We start from the raw sequence: 14686 nt of genomic DNA, 5'->3' as shown, positions 1-14686 counted from the left end.
CCAGGGAAGCTGTGACCCTCAGAGCCATAATGAGAGACAGACAGCCTAGTTTGGTCATGGAGATATGATGCCCAACCTACTGCTGCACACCCCACACACACACACACACACATACACACACACACACACACGCACGCACGCACGCACACACATGCACACACACACAGGCTCATGGACACACGCACGCACGTATGCACAACAAACACACACACACACTCACGCCCAACTGTGCATTACGATGAATGACAAAATATTATTTGCTATTAATTCCATCACAACCACTAATCAGAGATTGATTGACAGCCTTCACTGCCAAGCCAATCCAGACTTTATTCTTTCTTTAATTATTGTAATCATTTTAATGGGCATGTCATTTCATTAATATCGGCCAGATAACAGATCAGCCAAATCGTGACTTCCTGACTGATTAAATTAGCTGATCGTGTTGTCATGACGTTGGCCTGTGGGTAAGGTTTATGACCCCCCCCCCATAAATACCTTTCTCCCTTCCCTCTCTCTCTGACCCTACTGAAGGACTCTTGAATAGCCTTTGTTAAACATAGAGAATCTGGGAACATCAAACAAGTGGGGGGAAAGGAACCATATTTCGGTAATAGAACCAGTTGGAAATATACCGGGTACTTAATGAGTATGATGTCAGTTCGGTTGTCATCTGAGACATTATGACGGATGACAGGACGACATAAACTGTATCTGGGAAAGTCTACACATTCTAGTTATCAGATTCACATGGAATTGTTGTGCAATTTAAATGTTTGAATATGAAACTATTTGTGAAAAGATTCAATGTAATTTTAGCTTCCAAATGAGAGAATTGGGTTTTCATAAGGTTAGAGCTCTGCTCAATCAGTGGCCCGCCCCTGTGAAGAGACATTGGTTATAAACTATGAAACACACCCTTCTCTCCCTCCACTATATAAGCCCTTGACGAAAATTTTACTTTCTGTTCCGAGTACGCGAGGCCTGCAGCCTCTGGGTTAAAAGGGCAAATAACTTTCTTTTCCGGGTACATTAGGGCGACGGTCCGATGTCAGAAGGATTCAGATAATAAGCTGTTCTGGGTACATTAGGGCGACGGTCCGATGTCAGAAGGATTCAGGTAATAAGCTGTTCCGGGTACATTAGGGCGACGGTCCGATGTCAGAAGGATTCAGGTAATAAGCTGTTCCGGGTACATTAGGGCGACGGTCCGATGTCAGAAGGATTCAGATAATAAGCTGTTCCGAGGACGTGAGGACGACGGTTCCACGTTAAAAGGACTAACATGTCAACTACAGAACTAAGCCAACTCAGCGTGAGCTTTGGTTGCAAATGGTATGAACTTTGAACTCTTATTCACTACAGAAGTGATACCTCCTAGCCGTTGAGTTAGCAGCGGCCGCTGTAAACGTGGGCTAGGAAAGGACGGACGACGTATCCAGTCTAGATCACAACGACGATACTACAACGTATCCAATTTACCACCAGTGACATTCTTCCGAGGACAGGAAGATCTCTGTTGGGCAACACGGCCAGCATCTACGACCAACCTACCGAAGCGCAGCTCAGAGTAAATATTTATTGCATTTCCCTTTTCCAAATGGGTGGTAATTTTAGAATGCATAAGATACTGTATTTACGATAGCATAGCTTCTCCCTTTGTTCCTAAGTCTTCCCGCTCTTTCACTCAAACCCGACCCCCTTTCCTTTGTGTAACCAGCCGTCATGTCGGCTCCATCCACCAGGGATGTTTTCTGTATGACATAATTTGCATTCTGTGTATATGTAATTCTGTGTGATTAGTTAGGTATTTTGTAAATAAATAATTAAACCCAATTTTGCATTGCTGATTCAACTTGTTAGCCAGTGTTCGTGAAGATAACCAAGAATTTACAACTTTCAGATGAGACTGAAATAAGGTGACGATTAATATTGACTGCTATTGATGTAAAATATTACTAGGTCTTTAAGAGTTTATTCGGAAGATAACAGCTCTATCAACACTCTTTCGTGGTGCCCCGACTTTCTAGTTAATTACATTTACATGATTAGCTCAATCAGGTAATATTAAATACAGAGAAAGGATTTTATAGAATAGCATGTCATATCACTTAATCCGGCATAGCCAAAGACACGAGAATATTCTGAGGTGACAGGTGATTATTCACAGAAGCTGAGGCCCAAATGGCTTACTATATAGTGCACAACCAATCCCAACAGGCCCTGATCAAAGTAGTGCACTACCCATCCCTACGGGCCCTGGTCAAAGTAGTTTACTACCCATCCCTATGGGCCCTGGTCAAAGTAGTTCACTACCCATCCCTACGGGCCCTGGTCAAAGTAGTGCACTACCTATCCCTACGGGCCCTGGTCAAAGTAGTTCACTATCCATCCCTATCGGCCCTGGTAAAAGTCTATCTGGAGACTGGTCATCTGTCTCTGGAGCTGGGTTCAATACCTCTATCTGGAGGCTGGTCATCTGTCTCTGGGGCTGGGTTCAATACCTCTCTCTGGAGGCTGGTCATCTGTCTCTGAGGCTGGGATCAATACCTCTATCTGGAGGCTGGTCATCTGTCTCTGGGGCTGGGTTCAATACCTCTATCTGGAGGCTGGTCATCTGTCTCTGGGGCTGGGTTCAATACCTCTATGTCGAGGCTGGTCATCTGTCTCTGGGGCTGGGTTCAATACCTCTATCTGGAGGCTGGTCATCTGGGGCTAGGTTCAATACCTTTATCTGGAGGCTGGTCATCTGTCTCTGGGGCTGGGTTCAATACCTCTATCTACAGGCTGGTCATCTGTCTCTGGGGCTGGGTTCAATACCTCTATCTGGAGGCTGGTCATCTGTCTCTGGAACTGGGTTCAATACCTCTATCTGGAGTCTGGTCATCTGTCTCTGTGGCTGAGTTCAATACCTCTATCTGGAGGCTGGTCATCTGTCTCTGGGGCTGGGTTCAATACCTCTACTGGCTGGCACGCCGGGGCGGCACCCCGGGGCTGGTCATCTGTCTCTGGGCGGGCTACCCCGGGGCCGGCCGCCGGGCTGGGTTCAATACCTCTATCTCGAGGCTGGTCATCTGTCTCTGGGGCTGGGTTCAATACCTCAATCTGGAGGCTGTTCATCCGGGGATGGGTTCAAAACCTTTATCTGGAGGCTGGTCATCTGTCTCTGGGGCTGGGTTCAATACCTCTATCTAGAGGCTGGTCATCTGTCCCTGGGCCTGGGTTCAATACCTCTATCTGGAGGCTGGTCATCTGTCTCTGGGGCTGGGTTCAACACCTCTATCTGGAGGCTGGTCATCTGTCTCTGGGGCTGGGTTCAATACCTCTATCTGGAGGTGGGGCTGGGTTCAATACCTCTATCTGGAGGCTGGTCATCTGGGGCTGGGTTCAATACCTCTATCTGGAGGCTGGTCATCTGGGGCTGGGTTCAATACCTCAATCTGGAGGCTGGTCATCTGTCTCTGGGGCTGGGTTCAATACCTCTATCTGGAGGCTGGTCATCTGTCTCTGGGGCTGGGTTCAATACCTCTATCTGGAGGCTGGTCATCTGTCTCTGGGGCTGGGTTCAATACCTCAATCTGGAGGCTGGTCATCTGTCTCTGGGGCTGGGTTCAATACCTCTATCTGGAGGCTGGTCATCTGTCTCTGGGGCTGGGTTCAATACCTCTATCTGGAGGCTGGTCATCTGGGGCTGGGTTCAATACCTCTATCTGGAGGCTGGTCATCTGTCTTTGGGGCTGGGTTCAATACCTCTATCTGGAGGCTGGTCATCCGGGGATGGGTTCAATACCTTTATCTAGAGGCTGGTCATCTGTCTCTGGGGCTGGGTTCAATACCTCTATCTAGAGGCTGGTCATCTGTCTCTGGGGCTGGGTTCAATACCTCTATCTGGAGGCTGGTCATCTGTCTCTGGGGCTGGGTTCAATACCTCTATCTGGAGGCTGGTCATCTGTCTCTGGGGCTGTGTTCAATAGCTGGGTTCAATACCTCTATCTGGAGGCTGGTCATCTGGGGCTGGGTTCAATACCTCTATTTGGAGGCTGGTCATCTGGGGCTGGGTTCAATACCTCTATCTGGAGGCTGGTCATCTGTCTCTGGGGCTGGGTTCAATACCTCTATCTGGAGGCTGGTCATCTGTCTCTGGGGCTGGGTTCAATACCTCTATCTGGAGGCTGGTCATCTGTCTCTGGGGCTGGGTTCAATACCTCTATCTGGAGGCTGGTCATCTGTCTCTGGGACTGGGTTCAATACCTCTATCTGGAGGCTGGTCATCTGTCTCTGGGGCTGGGTTCAATACCTCTATCTGGAGGCTGGTCATCTGTCTCTGGGGCTGGGTTCAATACCTCTATCTGGAGGCTGGTCATCTGTCTCTGGGGCTGGGTTCAATACCTCTATCTGGAGGCTGGTCATCTGTCTCTGGGGCTGGATTCAATACCTCTATCTGGAGGCTGGTCATCTGTCTCTGGGGCTGGGTTCAATACCTCTATCTGGAGGCTGGTCATCTGGGGCTGGGTTCAATACCTCTATCTGGAGGCTGGTCATCTGGGGCTGGGTTCAATACCTCTATCTGGAGGCTGGTCATCTGGGGCTGGGTTCAATACCTCTATCTGGAGGCTGGTCATCTGTCTCTGGGGCTGGGTTCAATACCTCTATCTGGAGGCTGGTCATCTGTCTCTGGGGCTGGGTTCAATACCTCTATCTGGAGGCTGGTCATCTGTCTCTGGGGCTGGGTTCAATACCTCTATCTGGAGGCTGGTCATCTGTCTCTGGGGCTGGGTTCAATACCTCTATCTGGAGGCTGGTCATCTGTCTCTGGGGCTGGGTTCAATACCTCTATCTGGAGGCTGGTCATCTGTCTCTGGGGCTGGGTTCAATACCTCTATCTGGAGGCTGGTCATCTGTCTCTGGGGCTGGGTTCAATACCTCTATCTGGAGGCTGGTCATCTGTCTCTGGGGCTGGGTTCAATACCTCTATCTGGAGGCTGGTCATCTGTCTTGGGGCTGGGTTCAATACCTCTATCTGGAGGCTGGTCATCTGGGGCTGGGTTCAATACCTCTATCTGGAGGCTGGTCATCTGTCTCTGGGGCTGGGTTCAATACCTCTATCTGGAGGCTGGTCATCTGTCTCTGGGGCTGGGTTCAATACCTCTATCTGGAGGCTGGTCATCTGTCTCTGGGGCTGGGTTCAATACCTCTATCTGGAGGCTGGTCATCTGTCTCTGGGGCTGGGTTCAATACCTCTATCTGGAGGCTGGTCATCTGTCTCTGGGGCTGGGTTCAATACCTCTATCTGGAGGCTGGTCATCTGTCTCTGGGGCTGGGTTCAATACCTCTATCTGGAGGCTGGTCATCTGTCTCTGGGGCTGGGTTCAATACCTCTATCTGGAGGCTGGTCATCTGTCTCTGGGGCTGGGTTCAATACCTCTATCTGGAGGCTGGTCATCTGTCTCTGGGGCTGGGTTCAATACCTCTATCTGGAGGCTGGTCATCTGTCTCTGGGGCTGGGTTCAATACCTCTATCTGGAGGCTGGTCATCTGTCTCTGGGGCTGGGTTCAATACCTCTATCTGGAGGCTGGTCATCTGTCTCTGGGGCTGGGTTCAATACCTCTATCTGGAGGCTGGTCATCTGTCTCTGGGGCTGGGTTCAATACCTCTATCTGGAGGCTGGTCATCTGTCTCTGGGGCTGGGTTCAATACCTCTATCTGGAGGCTGGTCATCTGTCTCTGGGGCTGGGTTCAATACCTCTATCTGGAGGCTGGTCATCTGTCTCTGGGGCTGGGTTCAATACCTCTATCTGGAGGCTGGTCATCTGTCTCTGGGGCTGGGTTCAATACCTCTATCTGGAGGCTGGTCATCTGTCTTGGGGCTGGGTTCAATACCTCTATCTGGAGGCTGGTCATCTGTCTCTGGGGCTGGGTTCAATACCTCTATCTGGAGGCTGGTCATCTGGGGCTGGGTTCAATACCTCTATCTGGAGGCTGGTCATCTGGGGCTGGGTTCAATACCTCTATCTGGAGGCTGGTCATCTGGGGCTGTGTTCAATACCTCAATCTGGAGGCTGGTCATCTGTCTCTGGGGCTGGGTTCAATACCTCTATCTGGAGGCTGGTCATCTGTCTCTGGGGCTGGGTTCAATACCTCCATCTGGAGGCTGGTCATCTGTCTCTGGGGCTGGGTTCAACACCTCTATCTGGAGGCTGGTCATCTGTCTCTGGGGCTGGGTTCAATACCTCTATCTGGAGGTGGGGCTGGGTTCAATACCTCTATCTGGAGGCTGGTCATCTGGGGCTGGGTTCAATACCTCTATCTGGAGGCTGGTCATCTGGGGCTGGGTTCAATACCTCAATCTGGAGGCTGGTCATCTGTCTCTGGGGCTGGGTTCAATACCTCTATCTAGAGGCTGGTTATCTGTCTCTGGGGCTGGGTTCAATACCTCTATCTGGAGGCTGGTCATCTGTCTCTGGGGCTGGGTTCAATACCTCTATCTGGAGGCTGGTCATCTGTCTCTGGGGCTGGGTTCAATACCTCTCTCTGGAGGCTGGTCATCTGTCTCTGAGGCTGGGATCAATACCTCTATCTGGAGGCTGGTCATCTTTCTCTGGGGCTTGGTTCAATACCTCTACCTGGAGGCTGGTCATCTGTCTCTGGGCCTGGGTTCAACAAGTCTATCTGGAGGCTGGTCATCTGTCTCTGGGGCTGGGTTCAATACCTCTATCTGGAGGTTGGTCAACTGGGCTGGGTTCAATACCTCTATCTGGAGGCTGGTCATCTGTCTCTGGGGCTGGGTTCAATACCTCTCTCTGGAGGCTGGTCATCTGTATCTGAGGCTGGGATCAATACCTCTATCTGGAGGCTGGTCATCTTTCTCTGGGGCTTGGTTCAATACCTCTACCTGGAGGCTGGTCATCTGTCTCTGGGGCTGGGTTCAACACGTCTATCTGGAGGCTGGTCATCTGTCTCTGGGGCTGGGTTCAATACCTCTATCTGGAGGTTGGTCAACTGGGGCTGGGTTCAATACCTCTATCTGGAGGCTGGTCATCTGAGGCTGGGTTCAATACCTCTATCTGGAGGCTGGTCATCTGTCTCTGGGGCTGGGTTCAATACCTCTATCTGGAGGCTGGTCATCTGTCTCTGGGGCTGGGTTCAATACCTCTATCTGGAGGCTGGTCATCTGTCTCTGGGGCTGGGTTCAATACCTCTATCTGGAGGCTGGTCATCTGTCTCTGGGGCTGGGTTCAATACCTCTATCTAGAGTCTGGTCATCTGTCTCTGGGGCTGGGTTCAATACCTCTATCTGGAGGCAGGTCATCTGTCTCTGGGGCTGGGTTCAACACCTCTATCTGGAGGCTGGTCATCTGTCTCTGGGGCTGGGTTCAATACCTCTATCTGGAGGCTGGTCATCTGTCTCTGGGGCTGGGTTCAATACCTCTATCTGGAGGCTGGTCATCTGTCTCTGGGGCTGGGTTCAATACCTCTATCTGGAGGCTGGACATCTGTCTCTGGGACTGGGTTCAATACCTCTATCTGGAGGCTGGTCATCTGTCTCTGGGGCTGGGTTCAATACCTCTATCTGGAGGCTGGTCATCTGTCTCTGGGGCTGGGTTCAATACCTCTATCTCGAGGCTGGTCATCTGTCTCTGGGGCTGGGTTCAATACCTCAATCTGGAGGCTGTTCATCCGGGGATGGGTTCAAAACCTTTATCTGGAGGCTGGTCATCTGTCTCTGGGGCTGGGTTCAATACCTCTATCTAGAGGCTGGTCATCTGTCCCTGGGCCTGGGTTCAATACCTCTATCTGGAGGCTGGTCATCTGTCTCTGGGGCTGGGTTCAACACCTCTATCTGGAGGCTGGTCATCTGTCTCTGGGGCTGGGTTCAATACCTCTATCTGGAGGTGGGGCTGGGTTCAATACCTCTATCTGGAGGCTGGTCATCTGGGGCTGGGTTCAATATCTCTATCTGGAGGCTGGTCATCTGGGGCTGGGTTCAATACCTCAATCTGGAGGCTGGTCATCTGTCTCTGGGGCTGGGTTCAATACCTCTATCTGGAGGCTGGTCATCTGTCTCTGGGGCTGGGTTCAATACCTCTATCTGGAGGCTGGTCATCTGTCTCTGGGGATGGGTTCAATACCTCAATCTGGAGGCTGGTCATCTGTCTCTGGGGCTGGGTTCAATACCTCTATCTGGAGGCTGGTCATCTGTCTCTGGGGCTGGGTTCAACACCTCTATCTCGAGGCTGGTCATCTCTCTCTGGGGCTGGGTTCAATACCTCTATCTGGAGGCTGGTCATCCGGGGCTGGGTTCAATACCTTTATCTGGAGGCTGGTCATCAGTCTCTGGGGCTGGGTTCAATACCTCTATCTAGAGGCTGGTCATCTGTCTCTGGGGCTGGGTTCAATACCTCTATCTGGAGGCTGGTCATCTGTCTCTGGGGCTGGGTTCAATACCTCTATCTGGAGGCTGGTCATCTGTCTCTGGGGCTGGGTTCAATACCTCTCTCTGGAGGCTGGTCATCTGTCTTTGAGGCTGGGTTCAATACCTCTATCTGGAGGCTGGTCATCCGGGGATGGGTTCAATACCTTTATCTAGAGGCTGGTCATCTGTCTCTGGGGCTGGGTCCATTACCTCTATCTAGAGGCTAGTCATCTGTCTCTGGGGCTGGGTTCAATACATATATCTGGAGGCTGGTCATCTGTCTCTGGGGCTGGGTTCAACACCTCTATCTGGAGGCTGGTCATCTGTCTCTGGGGCTGGGTTCAATACCTCTATCTGGAGGCTGGTCATCTGTCTCTGGGGCTGGGTTCAACACCTCTATCTGGAGGCAGGTCATCTGTCTCTGGGGCTGGGTTCAATACCTCTATCTGGAGGCTGGTCATCTGGGGCTGGGTTCAATACCTCTATCTGGAGGCTGGTCATCTGTCTCTGGGGCTGAGTTCAATACCTCATATCTGGAGGCTGGTCATCTTTCTCTGGGGCTGGGTTCAATACCTCTATCTGGAGGCTGGTCATCTGTCTCTGGGGCTGGGTTCAATACCTCTATCTGGAGGCTGGTCATCTGTCTCTGGGACTGGGTTCAATACCTCTATCTGGAGGCTGGTCATCTGTCTCTGGGGCTGGGTTCAATACCTCTATCTGGAGGCTGGTCATCTGTCTCTGGGGCTGGGTTCAATACCTCTATCTCGAGGCTGGTCATCTCTCTCTGGGGCTGGGTTCAATACCTCTATCTGGAGGCTGGTCATCCGGGGCTGGGTTCAATACCTTTATCTGGAGGCTGGTCATCTGTCTCTGGGGCTGGGTTCAATACCTCTATCTAGAGGCTGGTCATCTGTCTCTGGGGCTGGGTTCAATACCTCTATCTGGAGGCTGGTCATCTGTCTCTGGGGCTGGGTTCAATACCTCTATCTGGAGGCTGGTCATCTGTCTCTGGGGCTGGGTTCAATACCTCTCTCTGGAGGCTGGTCATCTGTCTCTGAGGCTGGGTTCAATACCTCTATCTGGAGGCTGGTCATCTTCTCTGGGGCTGGGTTCAATACCTCTATCTGGAGGCTGGTCATCTGTCTCTGGGGCTGGGTTCAATACCTCTATCTGGAGGCTGGTCATCTGTCTCTGGGGCTGGGTTCAATACCTCTATCTGGAGGCTGGTCATCTGTCTCTGGGGCTGGGTTCAATACCTCTATCTGGAGGCTGGTCATCTGTCTCTGGGGCTGGGTTCAATACCTCTATCTGGAGGCTGGTCATCTGTCTCTGGGGCTGGGTTCAATACCTCTATCTGGAGGCTGGTCATCTGTCTCTGGGGCTGGGTTCAATACCTCTATCTGGAGGCTGGTCATCTGTCTCTGGGGCTGGGTTCAATACCTCTATCTGGAGGCTGGTCATCTGGGGCTGGGTTCAATACCTCTATCTGGAGGCTGGTCATCTGTCTCTGGGGCTGGGTTCAATACCTCTATCTGGAGGCTGGTCATCTGTCTCTGGGGCTGGGTTCAATACCTCAATCTGGAGGCTGGTCATCCGGGGATGGGTTCAATACCTTTATCTGGAGGCTGGTCATCTGTCTCTGGGGCTGGGTTCAATACCTCTATCTAGAGGCTGGTCATCTGTCCCTGGGGCTGGGTTCAATACCTCTATCTGGAGGCTGGTCATCTGTCTCTGGGGCTGGGTTCAATACCTCTATCTGGAGGCTGGTCATCTGTCTCTGGGGCTGGGTTCAATACCTCAATCTGGAGGCTGGTCATCCGGGGATGGGTTCAATACCTCTATCTGGAGGCTGGTCATCTGTCTCTGGGGCTGGGTTCAATACCTCTATCTGGAGGCTGGTCATCTGTCTCTGGGGCTGGGTTCAATACCTCTCTCTGGAGGCTGGTCATCTGTCTCTGAGGCTGGGATCAATACCTCTATCTGGAGGCTGGTCATCTTTCTCTGGGGCTTGGTTCAATACCTCTATCTGGAGGCTGGTCATCTGTCTCTGGGGCTGGGTTCAACACCTCTATCTGGAGGCTGGTCATCTGTCTCTGGGGCTGGGTTCAATACCTCTATCTGGAGGCTGGTCATCTGGGGCTGGGTTCAATACCTCTATCTGGAGGCTGGTCATCTGGGGCTGGGTTCAATACCTCTATCTGGAGGCTGGTCATCTGTCTCTGGGGCTGGGTTCAATACCTCTATCTGGAGGCTGGTCATCTGTCTCTGGGGCTGGGTTCAATACCTCTATCTGGAGGCTGGTCATCTGTCTCTGGGGCTGGGTTCAATACCTCTATCTGGAGGCTGGTCATCTGTCTCTGGGGCTGGGTTCAATACCTCTATCTGGAGGCTGGTCATCTGTCTCTGGGGCTGGGTTCAACACCTCTATCTGGAGGCTGGTCATCTGTCTCTGGGGCTGGGTTCAATACCTCTATCTGGAGGCTGGTCATCCGGGGCTGGGTTCAATACCTTTATCTGGAGGCTGGTCATCAGTCTCTGGGGCTGGGTTCAATACCTCTATCTAGAGGCTGGTCATCTGTCTCTGGGGCTGGGTTCAATACCTCTATCTGTAGGCTGGTCATCTGTCTCTGGGGCTGGGTTCAATACCTCTATCTGGAGGCTGGTCATCTGTCTCTGGGGCTGGGTTCAATACCTCTCTCTGGAGGCTGGTCATCTGTCTTTGAGGCTGGGTTCAATACCTCTATCTGGAGGCTGGTCATCCGGGGATGGGTTCAATACCTTTATCTAGAGGCTGGTCATCTGTCTCTGGGGCTGGGTCCATTACCTCTATCTAGAGGCTAGTCATCTGTCTCTGGGGCTGGGTTCAATACATATATCTGGAGGCTGGTCATCTGTCTCTGGGGCTGGGTTCAACACCTCTATCTGGAGGCTGGTCATCTGTCTCTGGGGCTGGGTTCAATACCTCTATCTGGAGGCTGGTCATCTGTCTCTGGGGCTGGGTTCAACACCTCTATCTGGAGGCAGGTCATCTGTCTCTGGGGCTGGGTTCAATACCTCTATCTGGAGGCTGGTCATCTGGGGCTGGGTTCAATACCTCTATCTGGAGGCTGGTCATCTGTCTCTGGGGCTGAGTTCAATACCTCTATCTGGAGGCTGGTCATCTGTCTCTGGGGCTGGGTTCAATACCTCTATCTGGAGGCTGGTCATCTGTCTCTGGGGCTGGGTTCAATACCTCTATCTGGAGGCTGGTCATCTGTCTCTGGGGCTGGGTTCAATACCTCTATCTGGAGGCTGGTCATCTGTCTCTGGGGCTGAGTTCAATACCTCAATCTGGAGGCTGGTCATCTGTCTCTGGGGCTGTGTTCAATACCTCTATCTCGAGGCTTGTCATCTCTCTCTGGGGCTGGGTTCAATACCTCTATCTGGAGGCTGGTCATCCGGGGCTGGGTTCAATACCTTTATCTGGAGGCTGGTCATCTGTCTCTGGGGCTGGGTTCAATACCTCTATCTAGAGGCTGGTCATCAATCTCTGGGGCTGGGTTCAATACCTCTATCTGGAGGCTGGTCATCTGTCTCTGGGGCTGGGTTCAATACCTCTATCTGGAGGGTGGTCATCTGTCTCTGGTGCTGGGTTCAATACCTCTCTCTGGAGGCTGGTCATCTGTCTCTGAGGCTGGGATCAATACCTCTATCTGGAGGCTGGTCATCTTTCTCTGGGGCTTGGTTCAATACCTCTATCTGGAGGCTGGTCATCTGTCTCTGAGGCTGGGATCAATACCTCTATCTGGAGGCTGGTCATCTTTCTCTGGGGCTTGGTTCAATACCTCTATCTGGAGGCTGGTCATCTGTCTCTGGGGCTGGGTTCAATACCTCTATCTGGAGGCTGGTCATCTGTCTCTGGGACTGGGTTCAATACCTCTATCTGGAGACTGGTCATCTGTCTCTGGGGCTGGGTTCAACACGTCTATCTGGAGGCTGGTCATCTGTCTCTGGGGCTGGGTTCAATACCTCTATCTGGAGGCTGGTCAACTGGGGCTGGGTTCAATACCTCTATCTGGAGGCTGGTCATCTGAGGCTGGGTTCAATACCTCTATCTGGAGGCTGGTCATCTGTCTCTGGGGCTGGGTTCAATACCTCTATCTGGAGGCTGGTCATCTGTCTCTGGGGCTGGGTTCAATACCTCAATCTGGAGGCTGGTCATCCAGGGATGGGTTCAATACCTTTATCTGGAGGCTGGTCATCTGTCTCTGGGGCTGGGTTCAATACCTCTATCTAGAGGCTGGTCATCTGTCTCTGGGGCTGGGTTCAATACCTCTATCTGGAGGCTGGTCATCTGTCTCTGGGGCTGGGTTCAATACCTCTATCTGGAGGCTGGTCATCTGTCTCTGGGGCTGGGTTCAATACCTCTATCTGGAGGCTGGTCATCCGGGGATGGGTTCAATACCTCTATCTGGAGGCTGGTCATCTGTCTCTGGGGCTGGGTTCAATACCTCTATCTGGAGGCTGGTCATCTGTCTCTGGGGCTGGGTTCAATACCTCTCTCTGGAGGCTGGTCATCTGTCTCTGAGGCTGGGTTCAATACCTCTATCTGGAGGCTGGTCATCTTTCTCTGGGGCTGGGTTCAATACCTCTATCTGGAGGCTGGTCATCTGACTCTGGGGCTGGGTTCAACATGTCTATCTGGAGGCTGGTCATCTGTCTCTGGGGCTGGGTTCAATACCTCTATCTGGAGGTTGGTCAACTGGGGCTGGGTTCAATACCTCTATCTGGAGGCTGGTCATCTGAGGCTGGGTTCAATACCTCTATCTGGAGGCTGGTCATCTGTCTCTGGGGCTGGGTTCAATACCTCTATCTGGAGGCTGGTCATCTGTCTCTGGGGCTGGGTTCAATACCTCTATCTGGAGGCTGGTCATCTGTCTCTGGGGCTGGGTTCAATACCTCTATCTGGAGGCTGGTCATCTGTCTCTGGGGCTGGGTTCAATACCTCTATCTGGAGGCTGGTCATCTGTCTCTGGGGCTGGGTTCAATACCTCTATCTGGAGGCTGGTCATCTGTCTCTGGGGCTGGGTTCAACACCTCTATCTGGAGGCTGGTCATCTGTCTCTGGGGCTGGGTTCAATACCTCTATCTGGAGGCTGGTCATCTGGGGCTGGGTTCAATACCTCTATCTGGAGGCTGGTCATCTGTCTCTGGGGCTGGGTTCAATACCTCTATCTGGAGGCTGGTCATCTGTCTCTGGGGCTGGGTTCAATACCTCTATCTGGAGGCTGGTCATCTGTCTCTGGGGCTGGGTTCAATACCTCTATCTGGAGGCTGGTCATCTGTCTCTGGGGCTGGGTTCACATACCTCTATCTGGAGGCTGGACATCTGTCTCTGGGACTGGGTTCAATACCTCTATCTGGAGGCTGGTCATCTGTCTCTGGGGCTGGGTTCAATACCTCTATCTCGAGGCTGGTCATCTGTCTCTGGGGCTGGGTTCAATACCTCAATCTGGAGGCTGTTCATCCGGGGATGGGTTCAAAACCTTTATCTGGAGGCTGGTCATCTGTCTCTGGGGCTGGGTTCAATACCTCTATCTAGAGGCTGGTCATCTGTCCCTGGGCCTGGGTTCAATACCTCTATCTGGAGGCTGGTCATCTGTCTCTGGGGCTGGGTTCAACACCTCTATCTGGAGGCTGGTCATCTGTCTCTGGGGCTGGGTTCAATACCTCTATCTGGAGGTGGGGCTGGGTTCAATACCTCTATCTGGAGGCTGGTCATCTGGGGCTGGGTTCAATATCTCTATCTGGAGGCTGGTCATCTGGGGCTGGGTTCAATACCTCAATCTGGAGGCTGGTCATCTGTCTCTGGGGCTGGGTTCAATACCTCTATCTGGAGGCTGGTCATCTGTCTCTGGGGCTGGGTTCAATACCTCTATCTGGAGGCTGGTCATCTGTCTCTGGGGCTGGGTTCAATACCTCTATCTGGAGGCTGGACATCTGTCTCTGGGACTGGGTTCAATACCTCTATCTGGAGGCTGGTCATCTGTCTCTGGGGCTGGGTTCAATACCTCTATCTGGAGGCTGGTCATCTGTCTCTGGGGCTGGGTTCAATACCTCTATCTCGAGGCTGGTCATCTGTCTCTGGGGCTGGGTTCAATACCTCTATCTGGAGGCTGTTCATCCGGGGATGGGTTCAAAACCTTTATCTGGAGGCTGGTCATCTGTCTCTGGGGCTGGGTTCAATACCTCTATCTAGAGGCTGGTCATCTGTCCCTGGGCCTGGGTTCAAT

This window comes from Salmo salar, chromosome 18 (genome assembly GCF_965601325.2).
Source record: "Salmo salar chromosome 18, fSalSal1, whole genome shotgun sequence".
Classification (NCBI taxonomy): Eukaryota; Metazoa; Chordata; class Actinopteri; order Salmoniformes; family Salmonidae; genus Salmo; species Salmo salar.
This window is presented reverse-complemented; position numbering follows the sequence as displayed.